This window comes from Leucopleurus acutus, assembly GCF_964270905.1.
Source record: "Leucopleurus acutus genome assembly, chromosome: 12".
In the NCBI taxonomy this organism is placed as follows: Eukaryota; Metazoa; Chordata; class Mammalia; order Artiodactyla; family Delphinidae; genus Leucopleurus; species Leucopleurus acutus.
In genome coordinates this window covers 38,720,355-38,733,965 of record NC_139154.1, presented here as the reverse complement: position 1 = coordinate 38,733,965, position 13,611 = coordinate 38,720,355, and the positions used below count along the sequence as shown (strand labels likewise).

Below are 13,611 nucleotides of genomic sequence, written 5' to 3'. Positions count from 1 at the left end.
CACTATCTGTAAAATGAAAGGTTTTGAACAGAATCAGAGGTTCTTCTCTAGGCACAGGGAGAGGAGAACTGCCTATCAGGGTCAGGGGTGCTTGTTCAGACTGTGAAGTTCAATGCCACTCAGTCAACCCCTGGAAACGCTGATATGCCCCCTCCAGGGATGGGCACCTGCAGACAGCGGTTGCGCATGGAAATGGTTTGGAAACAGGAAAATAGAAGAGCTTGAGAATCTCCCAGGTGATCTGGGAGGCCCCACGGCCAGGAACTTTCTGAGAAAATAGGATTGGACAGGACATTATGGAAAACAGGATCCCCCCAAAATTAAAAATAGAGTTATCTTATGATATGATTCAGCAGTCTTGCTTCTGGGAATATATCAGAAGGAAACCAAATCAGGATCTTGCAGAGATACCTGCACTCCTGTGTTCATTGTGTATTATTCACAATAGCCAAGGTATGAAAACAGCCTAAGTGTCCATCAGCAGATGAGTGGATAAAGGAATAGTATCACTTATATGTGGAACTTACAAAAAAAAAAAAAGCTGATTTCATAGAAACAGAATGTTGAATGGTGGTTTCTGGGGGTTGGGGGAAATGAAGAGATATAGGTCAAATGTATAAGATGAATAAGCTTTGAAGATCTAATGTACAGCATGGTGACTATAGCTGATAATATGCTATTGCACCCTTGAAATTTGCTGAGAGTAGCTCTTAAGTGTTCTTGCCACCAAAAAAAAGGAGTTAACTATATGAGGTGATGTATGTGTTAGTTATCTTGATTCTTGATCATGGTAATCATTTCACAATCTATATGTATATTAAATCATCACAGTGTACTATTGAAATATATACAACTATATTTGTCAATTATCCCTCATTAAAGCTGGGGAAAAAAATCCATGTCCCCACCCTGGGGTGGGGGGGGAAAGGGCTAGACAGGAGTAAGGAGACCTGAGTTCTAAAACAGTTCTGTGACATCTCTGTAGGGTGGCATGGATGAGTCCATCCACAAAGCCTCAGTGTTCTCATCCTTAAGGGAAGGAATAAGGCACCACCCGGTCACAGTGAGATGACCTTAGGGAGAGTGCTTTGCAGCCTGCAGAGGCAAGATTCCTGTGCTTGTAACTGGGGGTCCAAGAAGTAAGCAGCAGAGTGGTCAGAAGAGGTGACGATATGTCCAGGCTCACCCTGTGTTCTTGGGCTCTAGGCCTTTGCAGAGATGGCTCCCTCTACCGTCCCTCCTATCTTTTTCACCTTTATGACCCTAAAATAGCCTGGAAGCTTAGTCAGGTGTCTCCTCCTCTGGAATGCCTCTCCGGATCCCTGAACCCTGCTGTGGGAAGATAAGGAGATAGCAGGGGCTCTTCAGGGAATACCTAGACCCTTCTTAGGTGTGGGACGAACCCCCTTTCTGGATGAAGCCTGAGTCCCCCACTCTCCCCCAACTGGTTCTTCTCAAACCCTGTCCTAGGATTAGGCACTGAAAATGTGAAGAGAGTCGGATATTTCATTGCTAGGATGTGTCTCTCCCGAGTCAATCAGTAGTGGCACAAACATGATTTAGGTAAAGAGGCAAATGGGCTTTAGTTCTGAAAAATGTGGAGTAAGCACATTTACTCTCAATGAATGCAGCTATAAAACCTGGACAGAATACAAAATTACACTAGGAGACTTCAAAACTCCTCTCTCAGTATTAATAGATAGAACTGGTAGACAGAAAATCAGTAAGGATATTGAAGAACTGAAAAAGACCATCAACCAAGTGGATCTAAATAACATTTAGCACTTCACCCAACAACAGAGTACACACTCCTTTCAAGTACACATGGAACAGCCACCATACCCTAGGCCATTAAAAAAGAACCTTAACAAATTTAAGAGAACTGAACTTGTTTGTATAAGGTATGTTCTCTGGTCGTAATGGAATTAAACTAGAAATCAACAACAGAAAGATAACAGGAAAACCTCCAATCACTTGGAAATTAAACAATGTACTTCTAAATAACCCATGGTCAATGAGGCAGTAGCAAGGGAGATTAGAAAATATTTTTAATTGAGCATAAATTAAAATACAACATATCAAAATTTGTACCATGCAGCTAAAGCAGTGCTTAGAGGAAAACTTATAGCATCAAATGTTTATAAATTTTAAAAAAAGAAAAAGAAAAATTTTAAATCACTGATCTAAAAACCTCACCCTAGGAAATAAAAGAAGAAGAGAAAAATAAACCCAAAGGAAGCTGAAGAAAGAATATAATAAAGATAAGAACAGAAATCAATTGAATTAAAACAGAAAGCAATTAAGAAAGTCAGTTAAACCAATCTGGATCTTTGAAAAGATCAACAATACTCATAAACCTCTACAAAGACTGATAAAGGAACTAAGAGAGAAATTATCAAAATCAGGAATAGAAGAGAGGCACAAATAGGAATAAAAGAGGGGCTACCACTAGAGAAATCACAAACATTAAAAAGATAATAAAGGGAAACTATGGACAGCTCTGCACACATAAATTCTCTAACTTAGGTAAAATGGACCAGTTCCTCAAAAAACAAAAACTACAAAATTCACCTACTATGAAATAAATAACCTGAATAGTTCTATAACAACTAAAGAAATTTAGTTTGTAGTTACAAAAAAACCCTCCAAGCTAGATAATTTCACTGTAGAATTCTACCAGACAATTGAAGAAGAAATAATATCCATTCTACACAGTGTCTGTCAGAAAAGAAAAAAGGAGGAAACACTTCCCAACCATTTTATTAGGCCAGCATTATCCTGATATAAAAACCCTGTAAAGAAAGTATTAAAAAAAGAAAACTAGAGATCAATAGCCTTTATGAACATCGATGCAAAAGTCCTCAACAAAATATTTACAAATAAAATCCAGCAATATTTTGAAAGAAGGATATACAGCAACCAAGAGGCATTTATTCTGGAAATGAAAGGCTGGTTTGGTTTTCAAAAATCAATCATTGTAATCCACCATGTTAACATTCTAAAGAAGAAACATCACATGATCCCATTAATTGATGGAAAAAAAATCATTTGACAAAGGTCAACACCCATTGATTGATTTTAAAACTCCTGGCAAACTAGAAATAGAGGGGAACTTCCTCAGTCTGGACATCTGTGAAAAGCCTCTAGCTAACATTACTTGAATCTTAAAGGAAAGGGACCAAGCAGGCTGGAGTTGTTGAGGACCCAGGGGCAGGGTGACACCTGGTTTATATATTATAATCTCCATTTTACAGTTAAGGAACTTGAACCTGACTGGAGAGCTCAGAAGGCAGGAGGTCTTGGGATGACAGGGAGGAGAGAGTGCCCACAGGGGACAGCGGTTGGGGGTGGGAGGGGCGGGTGAGGGCTCTGGCTGGGCCACAGAGACTCTCAGAGGAGACATGCCTCCCACTGCCAGGGGCTTTGTATGCCATGTCGTTTAGTCTTTGAAACCACCCAGTGCAGACGAAGCTGTGATCCCAATTTACAGATGCAGAAACTGAGGCTCGGTGTGGGCAAATCCCATGCCCGCAGGTCATACCAATAACGGGTGGCAGAGCTGGGACTTGAAGAAAAGACACTGAATGGAACCATATCTCAAGCCAGAGCTAGTTTGCCTCCTGCTGCCCACAAGTTTCGACTCCAGCTCCTTGCGGAAAATAACTATAGCAACCATAAAACCTACTGGTTAACGTGATCTTCCCTGATTAAGGCTATTGGTGAAAGTGTACTTGTGATCCCAAAAGGCTATGTGAATTTCACACCTTGCACTTCTTGGTGGGACTCAGGCCCCTCCAAGAAAATCATGAAGCAAGAGCTATAATCAAGGCCCAAGTTTTCAGACTATACATAGTTTCCAGCTGCCTGGTCATGTGAATTTGCTGCCCATTTGCTCCTACAGAGACTCCCACGGTGCTGTGTTAGGAACGAGGGATAAGAATGACTCCTCGCTCCGTGAGCTGGTGCAGTGAGCAGAGATGCTGGCGTCAAACCCAGGCTCCAGTCCCCTCTCTGCTCTCACGAGCTGCGTGACCTTGGGCGTAGAGGACACTTAGTTCCTCTGGGCCTCAGTTTCTAATTTTTTTAAATGGGGGATTTTAATGTCTACTTCATGGCATAGCTACCCACCGTCTGACACGTAGCAAATGCTCAGTAATGATTGTGACACTGTGACAACGGGCTCTCTCAGCCAGAAAGGCGTCCTCTATTTGACCTGACCATGGACGATCAGAGGGTGACTAAACTATTCCTCTGAAAAGGTGGACACGTACAAGTAACCAACATCTTCTTTCCTGTCCACGTGCAAGGAGTCCAGCAGGTCAGAGGATTCTTGGAAGAGCTTGGAAGCTCTGAGCCTGAGGTTGAAGGACAAGACCAATCAAGGGACAGCACCCACTAAGGAACTAGATCCGCACGGAGCTGCCTCCTGCTTTGGGGAGAAGTTTCCATCCAACACCCGCCTTCTTGGAGCAATTTCCCTCCTCCTTCTGGGGAACGAAAAAGCAGCCAGATGCATGCTTTTAAAAATAAACTGTGCAAGAGAAACAAGCAGAATATCATGTGTTTGCTCCCAAGCTGGTCTGAAATATTTGAAACGCGGAGACTCAAAACTGTCAGGAATCAGCAGAGCTCTTAGGTTTGTTTCAACATTTGGGGTGAAAAACAAAGGGATTCAAATCTGTACTTTAAAGCTTCCACACAGCATTTTGGATTGCCATAACAATAGGCATGGTTTTCCATCCAAAGAGAAAGTAGGATTGGGCTCCACATACAAAAATAGCCCCGCTAATTGGACCGCAGGGGGGAAGTGTAATATTTGAAATCACGCAGACGAAGCTGTTCTATCGTTTACAATGATTAGGAAGAGAGGGTTTGCTCTGTGGCCAAACGAAAAGAGATGTTTTAAAAACACACATAGGGCTCCCCTGGTGGTGCAGTTGTTGAGAGTCCGCCTGCCGATGCAGGGGACACGGGTTCGTGCCCCAGTCTGGGAAGATCCCACATGCCGTGGAGCGGCTGGGCCCGTGAGCCATGGCCACTGACCCTGCGCGTCCGGAGCCTGTGCTCCGCAACAGGAGAGGCCACAACAGTGAGAGGCCCGCGTACCGCAAAGCAAAGCAAAACAAAACAAAACAAAACAAACAAACAAACAAAAAAAACATACAACTTAGTGGTTTACAGCAAACACTCAGGAGCCAGACAGCCCGGGTCTGAACTTGGACTCCACCACTTCTGTGCGACCCTAGGCAAGTGACTTAACCCCACCGGGCCTCTGGGCTCTATGAAAATTAAACGAGCAAATATTTTTCAAGCATCGTATCTGGCTCACAGTAAGTTCTATTAAAGTGTTTGTAAAATAATAAATAACTTTTAAACTTAAAGGTGGAAAATCTTCAGGGGTTCTGAAGCATTCTCTCGCATTCACTGGGTTCTTTACATTTTAGTTTTATCAGATCATTAGTGTAGATTCCTGAAGGCTCTCTCAAGTCCAAGATGAAGGTGCCGTGAATTGAGTCTGTAGCTCAAACTTTTTTCCCTCAGGGTCTCACTCCATGATAAAAGTTGGGGAAGGGACTCTTATTTTTAAATGTAGTTTTGCCAGGTTCTTCACAGAAAGGTTCTGATCGAGTGGGTTTTATCATCAGACAAGTTTGGGAACCACTAACTCAAACCGAATTCCTTCTAATCAGTAGGAATACCAGGGTTTGGCCAGCTGCTTTCTTTGGTGCCAGGAGTTTGTCTACTCCTCTGTCACCCAAGTGTCCAAAAACAAAAGAGAAGGAACTTTCAGGCACAAAACCCTCCCTTAGAAGATGCAGGGCAGGAGGTCCTAGGGAATCAGGAGAAGGCCCTCCTAGAGTTTTAATTCCACCCATGAGCTCCATTTATAGAAAACCTTATACGATTGCACGTAAGAGGAGCTCCCTGGGGGCACCCACGGGCCATGATACTGACCCCTTCAGCCCTCAGGGCAGCGGGTGGGACCAGGCACCCCTACACTGTCTGCTGGGCGCCGGTACCCAGAACACCTCTGAGGAGCCCTGGGCAGGGAGGTTCCTCCAGCAGGGTACGCTGTTCCTCCCTGGCTACCGAGGAGGCCTTGGGTCAATGTCGAGGGATGAATAGTGCTGGAGAGCTTGTCAGCAGCCCCAGTTCAGCCCCCAGGGAGGGTCACCCAGGTGCACATGCATCAGCCACGCTCAGCCCTGGCACTGAGTAAAGTCCACTTAGGGCTTTTCAGTTTCACACGTCTGTCTTGTTGAATTCTGAATTGTATTTCTTTCCTATCCCCGAATCAACCCCTCTCTGAAGGGTCCCAGAGTCTGGGTTCTGTGGACCCACTGCCCTCCCCACGGGTCAGCCCCTGAGGCCACATCCCGGCTGCTGACCCGCCGCCAAACCACAGGCACCGGCACCTGCCACCAGGCTGGCCAAGTGGCCTGGCTCATTTCCCAGCCTGCGCCGCTGGGAAAGAATGAGTCAGCAGTGTCTTGTCTCCTGGGCCTTACGCGGAGTGTGACCTGAAAGCCACAAGAAGGGGGCTTCCCTGGTGGTGCAGTGGTTGAGAGTCCGCCTGCCGCTGCAGGGGACACGGGTTCGCGCCCCGGTCCGGGAAGATCCCACATGCCGCGGAGTGGCTGGGCCTGTGAGCCATGGCCGCTGAGCCTGCGCGTCCGGAGCCTGTGCTCCGCAACGGGAGAGGCCACGACAGTGAGAGGCCCGCGTACCGCAAAAAAAAAAAAAAAAGCCACAAGAAGTACATGACTTGAGGATGGTCCCAGTAGAGAAGACCCTAAAACCTGAGAGTCTCAGGGATGGGAAAAATCTTAGAGGTCTTGTTGCTCAAACCCTCTTCGTGTGCTAGAGGATCTCAGACTCCGGACCCACACTGCCCTGTGTGAGCTTGAGCAACTTAGTGGCCCTCTGTGCCTCAATCTTCCCATCTATAAAATGGCGGTAATAACAGTACTTACCTGATAGGGCTGTTGGTAAGATCAAATGAGTTAATCAATGTACAGTGTACATGGCACATAGTAACACCTGACAAATGTCAGCTGTCGTTATCACTATTATTTAGAGCAATCCCTTCTCTGGTAGAGGCTTCACGTGACTGTTTCCAGGGATATGAAGATCACAACCGCAAGGGGCAGTAATCCACATACCGAGCTCTAAGTTCCCTCTCCCCTGAGTCTGTACAAAACACAACTTCCGTTGCACCTTGAAAGATACCTGTGGTCCCACAGAGTTTCATGAGACTTCAGATCATCACACCTTTAAAAAGATGCTGCCATGTGATAGAGAAGGTTCAAGCCTGCGGACCTCGATGGTGACCAGACAGCCACCCGGGAGGAGTTCACCACCTTTCTGCCCCCTGAGGAGTCTGAGCACATGACGGAAATTGTGGTTCGGGAAACTCTGGAGGACCTCAACGAGAACGGGGATGGCCTTGTGTATCAGGATGAGTATATTGCTGATATGTTTTCCCACGAGGAGAATGGCCCTGAGCCAGACTGGGTGCTGCCAGAACGGGAGCAGTTTAATGAATTCTGAGATCTGAACAAGGACGGGAAGCTGGACAGAGATGAGAATCGCCGCTGGATCCTCCCGCGAGGTTATGACCACGCGCATGCTGGGGCCAGGCACCTGGTGTACAAGCCGGACAAAAACAAGGATGAGAAGCTCACTAAGGAGGAGATCTTGGACAACTGGAACATGTTTGTTGGAAGCCAAGCTACTAATTATGGGGAAGATCTCACCAAAAACCATGATGAGCTTTGATGCACACTCACCATAATATGACAGACTGTCATAAGCTTTCTTTTATTGTCCTGGATAATTGCTACAATTGTCTCAGCAGTTGTGTCTCCCCAGAAAAGGAAGTTTATCACCTCAGATTGGGTTTAGAATTATTTTTTACTCAATATTTGCTGGAAAATAGTCATCACTAATCTTTGAGTAAGATTTCTGTCCAAATACATTAAAATCTTGGTAAATTGCAATGCTCTATGGGGATATATTGCTAAAACATGACTTTTTAGCTTTTTCCGTGAACTATGAACTAAAAGGGAATAAAATTTGAAAAAGCCCCGTTATTCAGAAGTTGGGTGAGTGGGGAGAGGGCAGTACATGGAGTGACTGCTATGTATTTTAACTGCATAATTTTTACATTTGCCACTGTTAGATAATTGGTGAGGGAAAATTCTGATTAAGCTTCAGTGGTATCTCATCCTACACAGGCTTCTTTCAGAGTAAGGCTGATATCAGATTCTCCTTCTTGACTGTACTCTGAGCTGTTACTGTAAATGGCATATAAACCTCTGTGCATTTTTCTGTATGGACCTGCTAATGTGCACAACAGATCCACCCATCTTTGTTTTTTGTCTTTGTTTTTTACAATAAGAAGCAATTAAGAAAGGTAATGTGAAAAAGAAAGGAATTTTAAAGGTAGGGAGAAAAGATGAATGTCAGGCATTTGAAGAGCTATAGGAAAATGGTAAACACTTTATCATACTTGAGAAATTTTTCTTGACATGTAAATGAAGTAGACCTGATCTTTGAAAAAGTGAATAGAAATCCAGTCCATTTCCTTACTGATCTCTGATAGGAGTAGGGAGTAGGGTCCTAGAAAAGCCTGCTTAGTGGAGCCCTGGAACCCGTCTCATCCAGTCCCGGTGACTCCACAACCCTTGGACCTGCCCCAGGACCACTTACACCATGCAATTGACAAAGCAGTGTTCCAAGCCACTGGCTGAACTGGAAGAAATAACTTTTATAGGTTGAAATTCTACCTTTTAAGGAGAAAGTGGATGAAACAAAGGATCCCTCTGAGGATTTAAAAAAAAAAAAAAAGACCGAGACCCTCATTTCCTTCAAAAGTTCTCCAAAGGAAAAAAAAAAACATTCTCCAAAGGAAACGTTTTCATGTCCCTTTGCTCCCCTGGCCCTCATCTTCTCAAAAATTGCCAATTAGTCCACTATATCTCCAAACAACTGAAAGCAATGTTCAGGTGTAGACAGATCAGCACAAAATACAGTCAGATCATCACATCCTATGTTCTAGACACTGGATCTCTAGTAATACAGCCTGAGGTCACATTAGCCAACTGAGTGCCCTCCTACATGGCTGGCCCATAAAATTGAGCCTAGCATTGACTAGAATCTTCCAGGCCCCTTTTGCCATGCTCTCCCCCCTCCTTCCCTTCCCCAGCCTGTACTTGTTTAGTTCATCTTTTTATACTCAAAGGCAAGACTTCAATCAATGTATTAACTTTCATCGTGTCTGCTCTGGCCTGACTTTCATAAAAGTTACCACCGTGGTGTCAGCTGTGACTGTCATTGGCCCCCAATCCATACCCTGATTACAGTCTCTGACCCGGTCCCCACCTCCCTTTCCTGCCCTAGAGGTAGCGGCACAGGGAGGACTCAGTCCATCTCTGGACAGAATCAGCAGGCCCTTGAACCCTCCAGCCACAGACCAGAGTGTCAAAAAATAAATAAATAAATGAAAGCTCAGCTCAGCGTGGGGTCATGGAGCCACCATGTCCAGGAGCTGATCAGAGCCAAGAGGCAGGTGTGAACGTGAAGAAGGTTCACAGAAGACCTGGGTCCTAGTCCCACTTTGACACGGACTCTGAGTGTGACCTCGGGCAGGAAACATCCCCTCTGGGCCTCACTCCCTTATCTACTGGGCTTGATATCTTAGGCCCTGTCTCACCCACAAATTCTATCATCCCCTCAAATAACTGTTGCCCAGAGCCCTCCACTGCACTTTGCCCACCCCAAGGGTTAGGACACATGAAGTTCCCCCCTTTCCCTATCTCTGGGGCTGAGTGCACTGTGCAGCCACGTTAAGAAGCTCCCTGGATGATTCCCTAGTATGGTCAGGTCTGAGAAGCACCCATCTGACAGAGGGGTGGTAATTCACGCTGCTTTGTGCATTTTCTGATACGCCACTTCGCCTTTCCTGGACACAAATCTTTTCCCCACAGTTGTCTATAAGCCCCAAGAGAGAAGAACCCAGGTTTTATGAATCTCTGTATCCCTCCACATTCCAAACTCAGGGCCTGACATTTAGGAAGGGCTCAGGAAATACTGGTTCATCACTAATGGATTGATGTCATTCAGATTTCCTTACTCAACCCCACATCTCTAGAGCACTGGATAAACTCTGTGAGCGCAGTGAATTCCACTCCAAAAAGAGGAAGGAGGCCTGGAGTATTCCAGGCAAGCACCAGGACAGATCCGGGGCTAGGACCAGGATGGATCTCATGGCCGGGACTGGATTCTCTCTTCCAAGCCCCGCCTAGAAGGATGTTAACTCATCCTGCCCAGGCTGCCATCTGTTTACCTCTCACAAAGGTCCATGGTCAGCTCCCCTGGAGAGCTGCTCAGATGATTGCTGACACCAGACATACGATGACTCACTCCATGTTCATGACACAACTACAGGAGCCTCAGCCCCCTTCAGCTTGGTCTTCCTTCTGTCCTCACTCAGAACTGCTCAAGGACCACAGCCAAGTCTCAAGGTGAAAGAGGACCAGAGGGCAATGAACATCTTATGATTAAACTGTTTTAAAGCAATGGCTGATACATTTATATTTCCAAAATAGATGGTGTTTGGAAAAGGTAGTAAAAATACACCTTGTTCTCCTAGGAGGTCTCAAATGTAGAATCTAAATGTGAGCCCACTGGCCTCCCTGTATTTCATGAACACATCGAGTTTGTTCCTACCTCAGGGCCTTTGTACTTGCCGCCCTCATCACCTGGGATGCTTTTTCCTCCTGCAGTCACACGGCTTGCACCCTCACGTCCTTCTAGGGTTCTATTTCAGCATCACCTGAGGAGAGAGACCCCCTAAGTCTACACTCTACACAATATTGCAGTGCCCTTCTAGCTTGAGATGGCCCCTGCCCTTCTCATCTTGCCTTATTTCCCCCCTCTGACATGCCATCTGTTTGTTTATTGCTGTTTTTCTCCTGTTCAATGAAGTCCCAAGAGAGCAGAGATTTTATCGGTTTGTTAACTTGCACGGCCCCCCGTGCTGAGTGCAGGGCCTAGCTAATAACAGGCACTCAACACATAGCTGTCGAAAGAGTCCACTAGTATGGAACTATTTTGGGACCTAGGATGCTGGGCTAAGGCACTAAACATTGAATCGCAAATGCTTTGACTGCGCAGTGCTGGGGCCCTGCTCAATCACTCAGCCTCAGGGCTTTTATCTGTGAAATGTGAGCGTGACACCTGACTTACTGACCCCAGCAGGGTGAGAAGATTAAGTAAGATAAACTGTCCAGAGGGGTTCCTTTGTAAAAGGAACACAAACTCTTGCTGCACAAGAAAAAATGGTAGTTATAGTGATTAAATATTTTAATACCTGAATCAGTGGAAACCTTAGAAGCTGTGCCCAGAACCCCAGGCAAGGAAGGCCAGAGAGGGGCGCTGACACACCCAGAGCCACAGAGCTCACCGAGTCGACTCCTCCTTGACATTTACCAGATGCTACTCTCTCTGTCAACACCGGTGAGTTTCCCAGACTCCTCAGCAAAGTGTGGCAGCACACAGCCTTGGCCAGAACTGTTTTTCTTTTGGGGGAGCTGTGAGTCTTACCCTGGTCAGGAATACACTGAGTGCATTCAGCCGACCCCCCGAGACACTCCTGAGCCCACAGGTTGGCCCCAAACGAGGCCAAGGCACAGATTGCGCTCTAACCCCCTGGATTCCAAGAGGCGGATCGCAGACAGGGGACTCCCGTCTAGCGCCGACCTCTCATAAAGGGTTACATGGCGATGCCGCAGCCCCAGAACCTTTCTTGACGTGTCTGTGTCTGTTTCAGAGGCCGACAGAAGCTATAGGTGTCCATTGGCTGCCAGGGGAAGTCCAGACTCTGAGGTCAGCCTGCCATCAGTTTTAGCTGCATCTTCCATCTTATGGTCTGGGAAGCCTGAGCCACCCAGCTCCCCTGAGACCCTGGGCTGAGTTGAATCATGTCCCCCCAGAAGTCAAGTCCTTCCCAGAACCTCAGAATGTGGCCTTATTTGGAAACAGGGTCTTTATAGGAATAGTTCATTAATTAACAGGAGGTCGTACTGGAGAAGGACAAGCCCTAAATCCAGTCTGACTGCTGTCACGAGAAGACACGGAGACACAGGCACAGAGGGAAGGCAGCCACGTGATGACAGAGGCAGAGATCGGAGCGAAGCGTCCACTAGCCAAGCGTCGCTGGTGACGGCAGAACTTAAGAGAAAGGAATGGAGCAGAATCTCGCCCTGGAGCCTTCAGGGAGATCACAGTCCTGCCGACAAATTGATCTTGGACTTCCAGCCTCCAGATCTGTGAGGGAATCAGTGTCCGTTGTTTGAAGGCCCCCGTTTGCGGTGCTTGGTGAGGGCAGCCCCTGACTGAACAGGCTCGTTGCCCTCCCCACCTGCAAGTCTGTCTCCTGCCTCTCTCTGCATCTCGCTCAGCAAGTCTGGGATCATCCGTTCTTCCGGTCCAGCCCGAACCTTTTCCCCCAGAGACGTCTCTGTTCCCACTTGCTGGTCCCCTCTCTCCTTCTCTGAGAAGCAGTGACTTCAGGGCACCAAGTCCCAGGAAAGAAGGACCTTCAAGGCTCACTTCCTTCCCAGGATGTTCCTGGAAGTCTGACCCCAGCGCTCTGGACCCTAAACGCTGGGTGCTAATTGCAGAACACGGCAGCCCACACCCACGCCCACGGACAAGCAGAGGAAGGGGTCAGGGGGAGCGGGGTGGAGCTATGCAGGGACAGTGATCTGGGGCGCTGCACGGGGCCTTGGCAAGGGGATGGGCTGCTGTCAAGATGCAGCTCTGCACCGCTAAGTTGTGCAACCTTGAGCCAGTCACACCTCCTCTCTGGGCCTCCGTCTCCCCGTCTCTCCAAGAAGGAGCTGTGTCGAGTGACATCCAAAGCCCCACGGTCCCTGCTGCTGAGGACAGCACATACCCCCAGAAGGCATCCTTCCTTTCTTTCAGCCCCGAGATGGTGTGCCAGCCCCACGGCAGGACGGGAATGACAGAGTGGTCATGGCCTCCCCCATCAGGAGACATTAGGGCGGGAGCCCCCAGAGCTAAAGCCAGGGAGAGAGGATCAGGCAGACCCAGGACCAACAGGTCCCTTTTGTGGCGACTCCAGCTTCTCTGCTAATTGTGCGGAGAAGGGAAGCCCTGTTTATTTATCGAACAGCATTTATTTGCAGTGGGTTTTGTGTTAAAACCTGGACCAGCTTACTAAATGATCACATGCAAAATGTCCTCCTCGTGTCCCACACTACTCCCCCAGGCTTCCTGCTGTCTTGGAGAGGAAGGGACAGAGAGAGTTCTGGAGAGACAGAATCAAAGCAGCAGAAAGAGAGAGCCAGGGACAGGCGACCGCGGAGAGAGAGAGAAAGGAATCAAGTGAGGAGGGGCTGGAGAGGAGGCGAGAGGTGGGTGAGAGAAAAGAAAACATGGCAGCACTTCCGCTGGGCTTTCCCACCCTTCACCTCAGGCCATCCTGAGTCCCAAACCTCTCCACTCTATTTCCCCTCCTCGGCTGTCTCATTTTTCAGTTTCCTCCAGCATCTCCCCAGACTCCCTTCACCCTTCCTGTGATGG

General features: G+C 47.2%; 1 pseudogene across 1 annotated transcript in view; it reads left to right on the top strand.

The window, feature by feature from the left end:
- LOC309969582 (reticulocalbin-1-like) overlaps positions 1-7,779 on the top strand; it is a 148,321-nt pseudogene extending 140,542 nt beyond the window's left edge. Inside the window, exon 2 of the transcript in view lies at positions 7,191-7,779. The product of the transcript in view is annotated as a reticulocalbin-1-like (transcript). The remainder of the gene's footprint in view (positions 1-7,190) is intronic.
- The last annotated feature ends 5,832 nt before the right edge of the window (positions 7,780-13,611 follow it).